Source organism: Eublepharis macularius, chromosome 7 (assembly GCF_028583425.1).
Source record: "Eublepharis macularius isolate TG4126 chromosome 7, MPM_Emac_v1.0, whole genome shotgun sequence".
Classification (NCBI taxonomy): domain Eukaryota; kingdom Metazoa; phylum Chordata; class Lepidosauria; order Squamata; family Eublepharidae; genus Eublepharis; species Eublepharis macularius.
Genome location: NC_072796.1, coordinates 42,472,237 through 42,484,040, shown reverse-complemented (window position 1 = coordinate 42,484,040; position 11,804 = coordinate 42,472,237).

The window sequence follows — 11,804 nt, the reverse complement described above, 5'->3', positions numbered from 1 at the left end:
CTGGGGCAGGAGCTACCAGTAATCTTTGTGTTGCATAATTTTCAGCTGCCTCCTCAGCACTGCCTTTCTCACAGTTTAGCAGTGGGTGTGGAAAGAAGGCAGACAACTTCTACACTCCTCTTTGCCAGCAGTAAAATTAAAAGCACACATGTGCTAGCACATGTAACAGCTTGCTTCTTGCATGTATTTGCTCGCTCTTGTTCTACGGGTTGGTTTTAAGACAATTTTGCAAGGCTAGCCAGAATGATTTTCTATAATATTCCCCCAAATAACCATTACATTGAGGCAATGCCATTTTCCCTCTATTACACAATTAACTTTGGATTTTTTAAGCGTCTGACTAAAAACGACTTCAATCTTCATATGGAGTGCAGAATTCTGTTCCTTTCTCCTGATGCCTTTCCCAGTACTTTCATTTGAGCAGAGGCGGAGAACCTATTCGCACCACAGAATTTCTGTGCAAATGTTCAATTGTGTGCATGCATAAAAGGGCAAGGAATCATACCTTCTGACAGGGACAGACTGGGAGGTGAAAACAACCTCAGAAAAGGGCCCAGCCCACCTGATGGAAAAAGGAAGCAAGAGCAGGCTCCTGCCTGCCCCATTGGGGCTGGAGCAGTCCAGGTAGGGCGGGCAGCCTCCTAGATCATCTGCGCCCCAAGACTTTTCCCGGTGGCCTTAATGGCATAAACACTCAAAGAGCTGTATAGTTTGCCTGACCCCTTACCTTCAATCATCTATGTGAGCAGAAAATTAGTATTTACACAAACCTGTAAGAAAACGATGCAATGGTATTTTGCAGTCATGCATAAAGACCAAAGCGGAAAGCTCTTGTGTACCTATCAGCAATTGTACCAGGAACAATTGTCTCCCGTCATCACTGGGAGGAGCTGTAGCCAAAATGAGTAATATATATGTCAGACTTTAAATCAAACACTGTGCTGGAGCTTCTTTGGATTCACCCATGAACAAGTTAGTCTTATCTCTGCCCTCAGTGCAGCCCACTCTCTATCATCCCATCCACATAAACACAGGAAAGTCAGACGATATAACAATCACGTATGAGTTAAGTTGCCAAATGAAGGCGTATCACATACACAGGAAAATAAATTCTGAAGTTTAGACATGTCAGTGGGAGACTTAAGTTGCATTAGGAAAAAAACTACTTTCTGTTTTAAAAGTAAAAATCAGGGACTGAGGAAACGTCACATTTTAGGTTTAAGAACAGTTTATTAGCAGACTTAAACCAAACAGAAGTAATTCAAATTGTAGTGAAGTATTTGCTTTTAGTTTTTGTGCTTCTACACTGGAATGTTTTGTACTTCCCATTCATTCCTCTTCCATAATCACCTGTCAGTAGACATGAAACCAGGATTCCACACAGGACATAATAGTGTTATATCCCCCCCCCCCAAATCCTAGCTATGCCTATCCCCAATATACATTTACTCAGAAGTAAGTCCTGCTTTGTGCTGAAAAATTCCTTCGTTTTACAACCTAATTAATTACTTCTTGTTCCCTCCACAGCCAACCATGATAACAACCAATTGTTATTTACCAGTTCTTTTATAGGAAGATGGTAAAACACTGATTCTCAGTTAAAACCTAATGAATGAATCATGTCAATTCCAGAATAATTGTTTCTTTCACCACATGATGATTTCCTAAGCATTATCTGAGCTTGTTTGATTCCTTTTTTGTCTGTTTAAAAATAATTCTGCCTTCATGGGCTGAACCTGAGTGACAAGTTTATTTTGTTAATTGCCCTGATCAAGGTAAAGAGCACTAAATCAGCACTAATAACACGGACTGCCTCTCCCCATATGAACCCCAGAGGGCTCTTCGCTCTAGTGATAAACACCTGCTAAGGGTCCCTGGCCCCAGGGAGGCCCGCCTGGCATCAACCAGGGCCAGGGCCTTCTCGGTCCTGGCCCCAACCTGGTGGAACCCTCTGTCTAATGAGACCAGGGCCCGGCAAGATTTGTTATCCTTTCGCCGGGCCTGCAAGATGGAGCTGTTCTGCCAGGTGTATGGGCAGTGCTAGGTGGAGCCCCCTGGCTGGTAGATCGCAGAATATGCCCTCCCTACTAGCAGTACCTCCATCTAGCAAACAGTCCCCAGCAGGGGTCATTTCGTAGAAAAATAGCTGGAGGAACTCATTAGCATAACTTATTAGCATATGCCACGCCCCTTGCCATCACTGGAAGTGTGTCATTGGCATAACTGATTTGTGTGTGCCACACCGCCTGACATCACCTATCCTGGCAGTTTTGGCCCCAATCCTGGCCATTCAGGGCCAAAATTGGGCCCAAAATGGCAAAAAGGGGCTGAAAATGGACAAAAAGGGGCCCAAAATGGTCACGATCAGGCTGCTGCTGAGTGGGAGAGTGACCCACCACCCGTCAGAGGCCCAATCCGGGCTGTTTCGGCCCCAATCCAGGCTGAAATAGGCCCAAAATGGCCGAGAGTCAGGTGGGCAGGGCTACCTGACATGTGACCTCTTTGGGGAACAGCCGGAACTGCGTTCCTGCACGTTCCCCCTCGAAATGAGCCCTGGTCCCCAGTATGATGCTCTAGAGATTGGTGAAGGTCGGTCAGTTGGTTGCCGTGCCATTATGATTATGCGCGCTCGTGTTTTTAACTGTGTAACTTTGACTGTTTTCTGGTTTTAACTGGTATCAATTATTTAATGTGTTTTAATTGTATATGGTTGTAATCCGCCTTGAGCCTGCTGGTGTGGGGAGGGCAGAATATAAATTGAATAAATAAATAAATTTTGTATGGTTTTGACCTACAGCGCTATAAACGACTTGGATCCTACAGTTCTGTCTCTTCCTTTAAGTCTTACTAATGCATTAAGATTAATGGAAAGCGCCTTTCTACAAACTGCCATCTCTGGGTCCACATTTCAGCAAAATAGTTACGTACACTAGTATGCTAGTGGTTGCCCTCAGTTCTAAAACTCTAAGGTCTGCCAATCCCCAAGTCTCAGTATCTCTAACTTTACAACATTCATGTTTAGGCTACCATATCATATCTGTGGGCTTTATTGTTAGCAGCATTGTTTAATATTATTCTATAGATTTACATCTTTTAATCTGTTTTAATGTGTCCTTTTACTCAGCAAGATATTTTACGCATTTCACAATCACCGATCCTCTGTAAAAATCAAGGGAATGGGTGACCCAACCTGCTGTTTATTAAAAAAAAAAAAGCAGTTGCATAATTGAAGTGCTGTGCAATGCATTATGTTGCACTTCATATGATGGTTGGACCTGAAAGATAATTGAGTTGCACATCCTTTCTCTGTTTAGTATGGATCCTACCCTTCTAGCCTCATTTCCCCATGGGGATAATGGTGATCTACTACCTTTGGGGTTGGGTAATAGACAGCTGACTTACACCATCAGCTCAAGGAACTAATGAAGCTGCCTTATGTCAGACCATTGGTCTATCAAGGCCTCCCCTGACTAGTAGCAGCTCTCCAGGGTCTCAGGCTGAGGTCCTTCACACGACCTACTGCTTGATCCTTTTAACTGGAGATGCCAATGATTTAACCTGGGACTTTCTGCATGGAAAGCAGATACATTATCACTGATTCATCTAGCTCATCTCTGACCTCGGATGAAGATCCTTCCTAGCACTGCTGTCTTAGATGCCAAAGCTGTGGTCCTGGTTTTGAGGACTGATAAAAAACATTAAATCACTTTTCATGTTAACGAGTACTATAAGCATTAACCTCACAATGACTTCTTGATAACAGCTTCCAACTTTTGATGCAATACAGCATTGCAATTTGCAACCCTCTTATCTTAATGCTATTTGTGCACAATTAAGCAATATTTGCTCACCACTTTGAGTGGTTATGACCAAATGTTATACCCCCTCATAATTCTTTAGAAAATGTTTTTGCAATATGTAGAACGGTTTGAAAAAGATCTTAGTGGCACTTGCTATGCCTGTTTTTTGAGAATTGTTCACTGGGCTTTAGATCAATGGGGAACAGCATCCATATGCCAACATGTACAGTAATGCTTAAAGTTTCCAAACATGGATTAAGTCTCTATTGTCTCGGCCATTGTAGAAACAAATATGCAAAGACTGGCTGGTGCCTCAGCCTCAAGGAAACAACCACCTTTGTGTTCTCTTTTTCTGACATCTGTCCAGTGGGTTTGCACACTAAGAAATGAACTAACAACCAATAACACTTGGGATAAACATATACATGAATAACCATAACTTATCTGTTGTACTAAGTTCATCTTCCTTTTGGTTTGATACACAGGGCACAATAATCTTCATTTATGACAATGACATGTTCAAGTTAATAATCGTCAAGAATAGTGGATAGTTGAAGAAGAAACTTTCAGGCTCCTGTCTTAGGAAACTTTGCTCATTGCATGTCAGTAAATGTGTTTCTCATCACATCAATATAGCAGGGAACCACTGCTAATCCTAATTACTCAGCTTGTGATGTATAGCTATGTATAGCTGTGCTATGTTTACACATCACAGTTTGATGGAACGTGAAACATTTAAAACTTAATTTTCCTATATATATTTTTACAGTTGCATACATTCAAATCTAACACTCAAAATCATAAGTGAAAGCAATTTAAAGGGTGGTAACATAATAATAATAGTGGTTATGGCATCAGACTAAAATCTGGGAGACACAGACTCAAATCTTCATTCTGCCGTGGAAGCTCACTGGGTGGCCTTGGGCCTTAACCTAACCTACCTCACAGGGTTGTTGTTGAAGAGAGCAATGGTGTAAGCCACTTTGGGTCCCCATTGGGGAGAAAATGTAAACTATAAATATGTAAACTATAAAAATGTGAACTATAAATATGGAGACATGTAAAAGTCATTTAAAACCTCAGTTCCTTTACTATTTTTATAGAGCATTAATCAGCCACTTGATGTTTTTACCTATTTCTTTACTACTTTTTTTTAAAAAATGTTTGGCTTAATTCCCATTGCTGTGGGCCTGCTGCCCTTTCTTTGTCATGCTGTTAATGGATAAGTCATGTTGATATATGTTCCTTTTTTCAGAAGTTCACAGAAACATGAAATTGCAACTTACCACTGATTTACAAATGGAATGAAGTTGTTTTCAAAAGAAATAGAATTATCAGCAACAAGACAGCATCTATCTCCAGGAGGAGGCAATTTCTGGAGAGGCCTGCCTTTAGAAACAGCCAGCTGCACATTCATTCCAGAAAGCACTATCTTTGTGGGAAATTCTTGTGATTTAAGCATAACACAGTAAACTTCTTGTCTGCTTCCTGAGTCAGTGTCATGAGGGTGGACCCGGCTCAGAATTTCTATTTTCCAATATAGTCATGCTATTCTCAAGATCAACAGCAGTTTAAAGAATCAGGGTGATGTACAGTCCAATTCAAAGAATGCTTTCCTGGAATAAGACCCTTTGAATAGACCTCAGTAGGATTTTGAGTAGACTTGCTAGAACTATTCCCTTGGGCTGAAATAATTTAGGAGTACTTTACAAACCAACCAAAAACTTCCATTTAAATTATTCCTATAAATATATGTGAAAAATAACTATGAGGAACTTATATTTATAACACTGCTTATGAACGTAAACATCTTAATAGTCTAATTAGCAGTCAATAATGCCTGTAAGCGTTTAAAGGGAAACAAGGTACTCAGCCAGTGGACAGAATGATCTCCAGTCTCCATGGGCAGAACTCAAAATCTTTGCAGATCCAAGGTCCACTCTCAGCACCACGTTGAACACATATGATGGGAAAGGGAGTGGGAAAACAACAGGAGGGGAATTCTGTTCAGTATCCTCACTGCACTACTAACCAGTATGGGAAATCAGGTCTGATGGTCTATGATATCATCCTTCAAATATTTTCACTCTCATTTATAAGCATGTGCTTCCAGTCATACCCATTAGAGTAAAGGCATCAAGTGTAGCTTGTGAAGAGGAATCTGCAAAACGCACATCACCATCATGTAAAGCTAGCTGCAAGAGATTATTTGAAAGCGGTAATTCTTAGTGCTGTATAGAGAGAGGCCCCACAAGGAAACAGCTACAAGCTCAGAGGGATAATCAGTACGGACTGAAGGAGTAAGCTAATCTCAGCTACTAGTTAAGCATTATAGAGACATAGCAGAGTTTCAGGAGATCCCTTCAAACAGCAAACAACAGGGAGCACAAAGCTCCCTGCAGTCCTCTGCTGACATGACTCAGGCAAACAAGCAAACGCACAAGTGAGTTGTTCTTTCAGGACAATATTCAGTTACCAGCGTAAAAGGGGAAATGGCAGCTGTGGGGAGATTGGAGAGGGAATATGATGCCAATGTGAATGAGACTGGAAAGATCCGATTTTCCTGTCAACAGGGGCCACCACCAAGGCTTTGCTGCAATCTTTCCAAAAGCACTGCAACAAACCAGGTTTGGGAACTATGGCAGGAAAGCCAGGGGAAACCTAGGAGGTGCAAGGTAACTCCATCGTGCTGTGGGGAAGTGGAAAAATGCTTTTCAGTAGGGCTTTTTTTCTTGGAAAAGAGGTGGTGGAACTCTGGGTTGTCCTCGGAGAAAATGGTCACATGGCTGGTGGCCCCACCCCCTGATCAGACAGAGGGGAGTTTAGATTGCCCTCTGCGCCACTCGGCGGCGCAGAGGGCAATCTAAGTTCCCCTCTGTCTGGAGATCAGGGGGTGGGGCCACCAGCCATGTGACCATTTTCAAGAGGTTCCAGAACTCCGTTCCACCACGTTCCTGCTGAAAAAAAACCCTGCTTTTCAGTAGCCTTCAAGCTAGAGCAAACAACTTATGTGTGTGTAGTGACCTTTCTTGCCCTTCCATCCAACTGCAGCCCAAAATGCCTCCAAAGCTGCTTCTGGGGCCCAGAGGACTGGTGTAATGAGCAGGCCCAGTCAAGCCTTAAGCTCCTGTTGGAGGTGACTGAACTTTGGTTCAGGCTGTAAGTTGTTGCAGACCTGGTTCTGGCCTAGCTAGAAAAAAAATATGTTGGCTTGTTAATTTTGAACACCTGCAGGCCTCTGTCAGTTCCCTAGAGATTCGAACTTGAGAAACTGGCTCTCACCCCAATTTCACACGGCTAGCAATGCCAATTAAACAAGTGAGCCCTGATTGGCTCTTGATTGATAGGGTGATGATATTGGCAGGCCTGAAAAGATGGATAATGAAAAAGAACAGAAATATCAGGTCTGGTTCCCACTTGGGTTGAGAGGAGCGAAGTGATAACTCGCATGACTGCTGTTTGTTTATGCTCTTGATAAAGACTTCAAAACAGGAGTTTAGCTGCCCTGTTGAGTGTCTGGTGGCTGTTATTCTGTGGCAGAGTTGACAGTTCCACCACGGATTCTACCAATGGGGAGGTGGTCTCCAGTACGCACTTGATGGGAACCGCTGCGGGAGAAGAAGAAAGGAGTACTCCATACTGACTGAAAGACTTTGTGCTCTTGAACTGGTGGACTCTTGCCTTGGTTGTGTTAATTTGATAATTTCATGCTAACTGTAAAGCACCTAGCACTGTAAAGCAACTAGTATTGTTCTATAAATTGTTTAGGAACTCTGTTTGCTAATTGGTGTGTATTAAGGATTTGTTGGTCTTGTAGACCTAATCCATTGTAGGTTCTTTTTCATTATCCTGATTACTACATGGGGCACCCAATTGTATTTGGTTCTGAAAAGATGGATGCCTAGCACACACTTCTCTCCTTTATATATCATTCCTTTATCATCATGTAAGAGCAAAGACTGCTTCCATGTCTCTTGTCTTCAATATGACTCAAGTTGGATATGGAAATGGACTTCTTTGCTAAATCTAATGGTGAGAACCTACCAGTTAAGAAACTACATCAAAGAAGCTTAGGTAGCAAGCTTTACGTGTTTTTAGAAAGATAGCTGTTAGCTAGCAATAGGCTTATTTGTTTTCTTGTCAATTGCCTGAACTAGAGAGCTTTATGCTCAGCAACACTCTTTGTAACTTTGTACTCAAGAAGCTAAAAGATACTTTATTTAAGCATGTCTAGAGTCATTAGTTGCACATGGGTACAACATATGGGAACCTGGAAACTGGAAAATCTCACAAATTAAATGAATAGGCACCTTCCTGCTGCCTAAGGGGTCTGGTGTGGCTGTGGTTAGCACCCAGAAACAGGAGTTTGGGGGTGCCTGGTTTGTACAAATGGCATGAGGAGCTAGTCAGAGCTCTGCCTTGGGAGGAGGGAATTGACAACAATCCCCCTTGCATGAATGGATATGATTGCCAGGATGCAACCCAAGCTATACCTTGTGTGTATTATGTGCCATTAAGTTGCTTCAGACTTATGGCAACCCTATGAATTAACGACCTCCAAAACATCATTAACAGCCTTGTTTAGATCGTGCAGACTGGAGGCTGTGGCTTCCTTTATTGAGTCAAGCTATCTCATTTTGCATCTTCCTCTCTTCCTACTGCCTTCCATCTTTCCTAGCGTTATTGTCTCTTCCTGTGAGTCTTGTTTTCTCATGATGTGACCAAATTACAATCATAGCCTCAGTTTCATTTTATCTTCTAGGGAGAATTCAAGCCTGATTTGATCTAGAACCCATTTGTCTTTTTGGCTGTCCATGGTATTCATAAAACTCTCCTCCAGCACATTTTGAATTAATCAGTTTTGTTCCTATAAGCATTGTTCATTGTCCATTTTTCATATCCATATATAGTAATAAAGAATACTATAGTATGAATGTTCTTGATCTTGGTTCCCAGTGATGCATTATCCTTAAGGATTTTTTTTCTAGTTCCTTTATGGCTGCCCTTCCAAGTCTCAATCTTTCTCATTTCTTGGTTGCAGTCTCCCTTTTGGTTGATGACTGAGCCAAGGAATAGAAAATGTTTAACAATTTCAGTTTCTTCATTGACAACTTTAAAATTGTGTAATACCTCAGTCAGTAGTCATTACTTTTGTCTTCTTGATGTTCAGCTGTAGTCCTGCTTTTACTTTCTTCTTTAACCTTCATCAGTAGTAATTTCAAGTCTTCACTATTTTCTGCCAGCAATGTGGTGTCATCTGCATATCTTAAATTGTTAATGTTTCTTTAACAATTTTCACTCCAGCTTCTTCTAAATCTAAATCTAATCCAGCTTTCCTTATGATATGTCCTCTGTATAGGTTGAACAAAAAGGGAAATAATATACTTCCTTGTCTGACACCTTTGCCCATTGGAAATCGTTCTGTTTTCCCATATTCTGTCCGAACAGTAGCCTCTTGTTCAGAGTACATCAACACAGTCAGATTGTTGTGTCACACCCATTTCTTTTAACACTATCCATAGCTTTTTATTATCCACAAAATTGACAGCTTTGCTGTAATCTATAAAACAGAGGCTGGCTTTGTTCTGAAATTCTCTGTTGTTGTGCTCCATTAACCATTGTAAATTTGCAATATGATATCTTGTGCTGTGACCTCACACATTGCCACCCACCATAGCCCTCCCTTCACAGGTTTGGGGATTCACAAGTAGTTTGATGTAGTGGTTAAGAGCAGGACTCTAACCTGGAGAACTGGGTTTGATTCCCTGCTCCTCTGCTTGAAGCCAGTTGGGACCTTGGGTAAGTCACAGCTCTCTGAGAGCTCTCTCAGCCCCACTTACCTCATAGGGTAATTGTAATGAGGATGATAACAACATACTTTGTAAACTGCTCTGAGTGTGGCGTTATTGTTATTGCCAGTTACAATATGCCACTTGTCTAAACCTTATTTTTCAGATAGAGTCCTGACCCAAATCCACATCCGGTCCTCTCTCTCCTCTTCCCAGAAGCTCCACCAGAAAGGTAGCCAACTCCTTATATACACTATCCCTCATCCAGCTTTTGCCCAGACCTATTGGGGAAAGCGATCTAGTGTTTACTCCCTCTATACTATTTAGCTAAATTAGGCCCATTTCTCATAACCAGAACGCTTTTATGTTCATGTGTGTGTTTTATTTCCACTCAGCCAACAACTTCAAGCAAGCCAGGGTGAAACAGAAAGAATAACTTTTATTTATAAGATGTATAATATAGGAGTGAATTAGTTAAACATACATACATACAAATGCACGCATGCACACACACACACACACATTTTAGAGAGAGAGAGAGAGAGAGAGGTATAAACAGGTACACATATAACTCCACACACAATATGGTTCCTCGGCAGTTTCAACACTGAAAACATGTATGTTTGGATGCACCTTAGCTTTGTCATGATAACACCTTACCTCAAACTTTTGGGGAAAAGCTGTTTTCTGTCTGTGTGGTCTCCTCTAATCTCTACTTTAATTAATTTACATGCTCGGTTTTATCCTCTAAAATTGATATTACTTGAATCACATTACTCTGTTTCTATGAGCCCCTTTATTATTTCTTACTTCTACTTAAGTTGTAGAACCTAACCCCAAAGGCTCTTTGTCTGTCCTCGCCTTTGATGTCTGTGAACAGCTCCACCCTGTATAAATCTTAGGTGTCTCATTTGTTCCATTTCATTCCTGTGACTTTCGCAAGGGGTTTTGCTTGCTTGGCTTGCTGCACCTTTTATTTTCAATTTTATATTCCTGCTCCCCCTGCCCCCAGTTTGATCTTTCTTTTCTAACCTTCTAGTGGACACTTTCCCTTCAAATCCACCATTTGAATCATTCAAATTTTAAGATTTTGCTTCAGAAGTTATTACATTATCATTGAGGGCCGAACTACACAGGATATATAAGATCTGTGATCGAATCTCCTTACATGTAATTCAGCTGAAAAAGCAGCTCTGTTGGAGGATGCAATATAGATTTGGGCCATGGAGGTGGAGAAAGAGTGGGTTAACTTTCCCTCGTGTTTCCCACTGCTGTTAGCCCCAGTAGGCAGAAAGAATACAGTATAGTGCTAAAAATAGCCTAGGGGCATTTTAATAGGAAAGAGCATGTGAGAAAGAATGAATCTCCCCTTCTCCCATTCCACTGCTCCCCACCCATGGCCCACACAACCCCATTTCCCCTTCATAACTGGATCATTGTTCAGCTATAAAGGTGTGTGTGTGTTGGCTGGGGGGGGGGTGAAGCTAATAAAGGGGTAGAATGAGAGGAAAAAGTGGAGCTTAGCTCTTCTATTTGCAAGGTGGAACTTAGCTCTGCTGTCCTCCCAGCCCTGGCTGTGGACAGAGCTTCCACACAGAAGTTATCTGAAATTATCCCATTTCTCCTTGGAGTGAAGGAAGGAGAAATCCCCAGGAAGCCCAAGCACTTCTCTTGGAAACACATTTTCCCACCTGGGGAAAAATCCCCCCCGTCACGTGGTAGCAGCCAGCACCTGTGTCACTTGAAGATTTCTTCCATTTGTTCTGTGATTGGATTGCTAGAACACGTTCCCGAATAATATCCCCATGAGCACTCCTTTACTTCAACCTGTATAAAATGTATGGATCCTATTCAGTCTTATGTAACCAGAGATTCTTGCACTATAAAAGTCCACCCTCCACACGCCCATACACCACCCTGCCCATCATAACAACAGGAATTTTGCTAATATTGGTTTCCTAATGCAGAGAAGAGCAGAAGTATGTGCTGACTCAGCAGCTCCTGTGTGCACGGAGAGTCACTGTGTGGTCAGGAATTGCATCATTCCCTTCGGTGCTGGGCAACACTACATATGGAATGGCCATGCTCACATAAGGAAAAAAACCCTAATACTGAGGGATGGGAATGCTGTCATGAGAACTCTGGGAAACTTTGGATCATGGCACTTATTTATTTATATACCACATTTTTATCCCGCCCTTTCTCTTTTTTTTTT